Raw genomic sequence first — 5,839 nt, forward strand, 5'->3', positions numbered from 1 at the left:
TGGCTTATCAAAACCAACAGAGGGCAGCACGGAGAACTCATGTGCTTTTTGTCTGTGGAATAGTCTGCCATCCTGGCTCCTGGTTGTCTCTGGAGTTTGACAATGCTAGCTGCTTCCCAGCAATATCCATCAACACGGTAAATGTAATTTGGGAGATATAATTTCAGAGTACACACACAAGATATGTAAGGACATATTCTCTTTTCTATATCATCACTTCATACTGTTGCACTGAAGATTGCAGAGATGACACACAGCATATTTGAACCACAGAACTTGTGAACTTGTGCCGGGTCGGGTGTTGGCTTGTCTGTTTGAAGACAGAACCTTCCTATGTTGTCCATGCTGACTTCAAACTCACAACAATCCATTAACGCTGCGATCGCCAGTGTGAGCCTCCATGCTGGGCAAGCCTATTCTCTTGATCAGGCCCAGGTCCTCAGTCCTGGCTCCAATCCCTTTGCTTGTTTCTGCATTTGGAAAAAAAGAAAACCTGACATTAATAAGAGGTTTCAGGGTTGTTGTAAAGTTAAATGTGTTCATATGCAGAAAACGTGTGGAAGGGAGGCTGGCATGGGATAAGTGGTAATTACGTGTCAGCTCTCATTATCTCCAGTCTCTTGCCTTTGTAACATTTCTAACACTCATTGCATCTGAGGGATACATTCCTAGAGGCAGAAATAGAAAAAAAAAGTAGTAAATTGTTAGCATACTTATATGATTTTGGACATATGTTATAAAATTTCTCCCTGAAGACCCAGATTCAGTAATCTCCTAGGTCTGGGTTCACAGTGGTAACAAAGAGGGTGAAGCCGGCCTCATGGAGTCTCGGTCTTCTTTATTTTCTCAGTGCTAAGGATGAAAGGCAGCCCCGCAGTGCCAGGCAAGCGCTACCTACCACCCAGCCGGAGCTCGTGGAAAGGGAAGGCAGAAGGCAAAGTCAGTAAGTGACCTATGAGGTGGCCAGTCTGGAGGAGAAACTGAGGCAGGTTAGGTGAGGTGGCTGGGACAGGGCGGTGGCTGCAGTTACAAGAGAACAGTCAGAGCCCCTCCTGGGAAGGTGCCATTAGAGCAAAGCCATCAAGGGGAGCAAAAATAAGTTGCTCTGGGTAGAAGGAATAACAGGTCCAAAGGGCCTGGGGCCCGCCTGGCCTGTGGGGGATAGGGAGGGAGAACAGTCCGGGCGTGAGAGCCACTGAGAACCCAGATGACTGAACCAACCTGCTATGGGAGCTGTTTGGAGTTTTCTAACTTCAGCCCTAGGAAAGATGCAGCAGGCACACAAGGACACAGAAGAACCTGAAGTTGTGTCTTTTTGTGTTTAATCCGTGTGAGAGTCCTAAAAAGAAGGGGGCAGCTGTCACCGCCCTCCAGGAAAATCTGGCATTCCGGTTTCCTCAATAAAATGAAACTATTCGGCTTCTCGTTTCACCCATTCTTCTTTTCCTTGTGACAGCAAAAGGACAGGAGTAAAATAGAAGACACAGCTTGTGTGGTTGGTTAGTCCCTGGGCTGGGTCCCAGGCAGCATAAGACTGTAACTCTCAAGCATTTGGGTCTGAGATGAGGAAGCATGGTTCCTGAATGTGTATCTTCTTCCTGTGTCTTCACAAGCCCAGAGATGAGTGAATTACAGAGGCAGCTCAGGGGCGGGAGTGTAGACTAACCAGCAGCAGCAATAAGCCAGCGCACTCAGGTACCATCATGGCTAAGAAGCCTGGAATCTCCACCCATGTCCCAGAGATAGAACCAGTACCTTGAACAAGCTCGTATTTACCAGGGGACTGCGAACAATGACAGGTAGAACTGAAATGGTCTAAATGAGTGGAGATGTGGGTAGGGTTGAGGCAGGTGGATGTACCTGTTGGCATAGGGGTCAAAGCCTAACCCTAACATGATAAAGTTCTTCTGCATCTTGCGCAGTGCTTCCATGTGTAGCTTCCTTTGGTGATATGTACCTGATCACCCATTGAGTGTGGGTGTGGGTGCCCAAAGGGAGGATAGACAGAAACTACCAGGAGGGGCTGTGCCAGGTCCTGTGGAGGCGGAGGGACATTGTGTATCACAGGGACCTGGCTAGGTGCCCACAGCCTCCTGCTTCTTGACAATTGGGGCTTCTGACCTCCAGGACTGTGACACTGTTGTTTTAATCTACCTAATTTGTGGTAACTTGTTACACAATAAGTGAATAGGGAGTGGGGAGAGAGAGAGACGAAATTGGGGTTTTCCTAGTTCCTTCAGGCTGCAATAGTAAAACATTACAGACCGAGGGCTTATAAACACCGTTCAGCCAGTGAGATAAGGCTAGGTGGATCCAAGTGCTTGCTGTCAAAGTCAACAACTCCAGCCTCATATCATGGAGAGATGGGGAGAACTGACTCCTGCAAGTTGTCCTCTGACCTCCATACAAGCATTGTGGCATGTCTATCCACATAAGTGGGTAAAAAAATTAATTTAAAAATTATAAACTGCGAGGTGTGGTGGCATGTGCCTTTAATCCTAGCACTCAAGAGACAAAGGCAAGCAGATCTCTTGAGTTCGAGGCCAGCCAGGTCTATAGAATGAATTACAAGATAGCCAGTGCTACAAAGTAAGACTGTCTCAAAAAAACCCAAACAAGCAAAATCCCAATATAAATAAAAATTATAAACCACAGGAACTTAACTTCTTTCAGTTCTGGAGCCTGAGAAGTCCAAGGTCAAGGTGCTGGCACATGTGGTGTCTGGTGAGGATCTACTTCCTAGTTCATAGGGGAGCCCCCCCCCCTTGATACCGCCTCACACAGTAGAAAGAGTTAGGAATTTGAAATATCCACACAGGATCATGTGTTGGAACACTAGGTCCTTAGCTAGGAGTGCTGTTTTGGTCTACGGTGGAACAGGAGGTAGAATCTCAGGAAGGGAGGAAGTTACTGGGGATGGGTCTTGCCCCATTCCTGTCTGCTGCTTCCTGACTGCTAATGCTATGTGACAGTCTCCTCAACTCCTGTTGCTATGGTTTCCCCACCATGATGGGATGTAGCCCTTCGAACTGTAAGCCCAAATAAACCTTGACCCTTAAGTAACTTCCCAGGGGTTTGGTTACAGCAAAAAAATGAAAGTAAATAAATCTCTTTTATAGGGGTGTTAATCCTGCCCATGTGTAGGTTTCAACATAGATGGGGTAGAGCTCAGACCACAGGCTACACAGCACTGACTTCAAAGGGGAACTTGTTTCTCAGTGACTGTCATTACAGTCACGACATTACAGTGTCTGTACTTATCACTTCCCTCCAGATGCTTTCTAAGGGTCCATCTTAAATGTCCATCCCACTGTGACTTGCCCCTCCAGCCCCTGCAATCCAAGCAGAGGCAGCATTTGGTTGATTTGTAAGTCTAGGGCGCTCAGAGTAACTCTGTGCTAGCTCAGCCAGAGATCAGCAGAACATCTACAGCTTCAGTCTGTTCTCATGTCGTTGGCACGGGTTTGCTGCTGTGGCTGGACTTGCCTTTGACTCCTCCTGCAGCGCACACTCTCGGAGGAAGTGTGACAGGCTGGGGTATCCACACAAGCCCCAACCAGACTCCACCACCAGCTCACGTTTACACTCTTAGAGGATGGAAAAAGAGGGCAGTTTTGAGCTCTCGCATCTGTTAAGAAAGAGGCTGCTAGAGACAGCGTGATAAATAATGCAGAGTTGAGAGCCTCCAGACCAGAAGTGGCTTGACGTCAGGGCTTTAGTGCCTGAGTAGGGCACTTAGGACCTATGCACAGAAGAGCTGCCTCAGCTCAAGGACTTTATTTATGATGGATTTTCCTTTGTCGTTGGTGCTGGGATGATCAAGCCACTGAAGGGTCAGCTTGGGTCTTGAGAGAGGTGGTATATGAGACCACGGGCTGCACAGCCTGTGGACATGCTGAGAACAAGCTCTCAAGGATCATTGATTCCTCGGCTCTTTATTTATTGCTCTACAAAGCTGAACAAGGTAGGGCTTGGAAGGAATCAATTCATTCTGGCTCCTCCATTTCAGACAGGGAGCCAAGACCTCTGCAGTCCTGTATTCCTCCAGTCAGGAGGGCCATACATTCTCTGATGGTGCCAGAGGAAAAGCCTCCCTTCTGCCTTGTGGCTTCTGGGGACCATGGTTGACCTTGGTGGTCCTCAGCTTCTAGACACAGCTCTCTACTCTCTGCCTTTGTGCTCATAGGGTCCTCTCCTCCTTCCTCACTCTATTACCTTCCTGCTATGTAGCTCCAGTCTCTTGCCTCATTCCCCTCTTAGGAGAACAGCAGTTGTGCTGAATTGAGTCCACCCTCAGCTGGGCTTCACTACATCTGCAAATATCCTGTTTTCAAATAAAGCCATATTCACAGGAACCCCAGATTAAGCCTTTAGGAACAAGGAGACAGAAGGCCGATCAATGGAAATCTGTAACAGCCAGGTTACAGAGAAGTGTTATAAGCATTGAAATAACAATAAGAAGCTACTATACCTCACCAGACAGTGAACCTAAGAACACTGTGAAGAACCAAGTGTGGCAGCACATGCTATAAATAAATCCCTGGAACAGGCTGGAACAGAAGGATTGGGAATTCAGCTTGGACTACACAGTAAAACACTGTCTCAAAATAATGATAATGATGATGACGATGACGACGCTGATGACGATGACAACTGAAAAAGACTCATATCTATAATCCTCACATTTGAGAGGTTGAGGCAGGAGGACCTTAAATTTGAGATCCCACAGCTACATAGTGAGTTCTGGGCCAGCCTGCACTATGGAGTGAGACCCTGTTGAGTGAGACTCAAACTGAGGAGGGAGAGAGAGGAGGGAAGGCAAGAGGGGAAGGGGACTTTATATAAAGTTATTAGTATACTTCTAACTTGTTTGTAGGAGTGGAAAATCACTGGAGAGACGGCTCAGCAGTTAAGAGCACTGACTGCTCTTCCAGAGTTTTGAGTTCTACCCCAGCAACTACCTGATGCTCACAACCATCTGTAATGAGACCCGATGCCCTCTTCTGGTGTGTTTGAAGACAGCAAGAGTATATGTGTGTGTGTGTATATATATATATATATATATATATATATATATATATACATAGTAATAGAAAATAAATCTTTTAAAACCTCTCACTCAGCCGGGTGTGGTAGCGCACGCCTTTAATCCCAGCACTCGGGAGGCAGAGGCAGGCGGATTCCTGAGTTCGAGGCCAGCCTGGTCTACAGAGTGAGTTCAGGACAGCCAGGGCTACACAGAGAAACCCTGTCTCGTAAAACCAAAAAAAAAAAAAAAAACCCTCTCACTCTTATTTCATATTATACTCACACACACACAAATATAAATGACTTTATTATAGTTGTTAACCCAGATTTTGCTCTCTCTTTCCATTGAGTTCTATTTTACCTTCAGGGGAGTCTTTCTGGTGTGGTGTTAAGTTTATATATGTCCATCCACCAGGTTCATAAAACAAGACTTGCCTGAGGCTAGATTTTCCTGTATGAATTAGTTTTCTTTTTAATTACACATTACAATAACTTTAGTCTTACTATTAAAGTTATACAACGCCTCCCCATGTTGGAGAGTAGAGTCAGGGCCTCGTGTATGCTAGCCAAGTCTGCATCCTTAGCCCTCTATACATCGTTACAAATTTAAAACACTGGCAAATACAGCTACGGGAGAAGTACAAGGAAGAAACTAGTCACCCTTTCAAGTCTGGCACCCAGATAGAGCTGCTCTCAGCCTCTGGGGACACAGTCCCCTAGTTGAAACAAGCTGCCTCTTCATTTCTTTTTCTTTTTTTCTATTTATTCTTTTGTCGGACAATATATTCCAACTGTAGCCTCCCCTCTCCAC

The sequence above is a fragment of the Mus caroli genome, chromosome 8, assembly GCF_900094665.2.
Source record: "Mus caroli chromosome 8, CAROLI_EIJ_v1.1, whole genome shotgun sequence".
Classification (NCBI taxonomy): domain Eukaryota; kingdom Metazoa; phylum Chordata; class Mammalia; order Rodentia; family Muridae; genus Mus; species Mus caroli.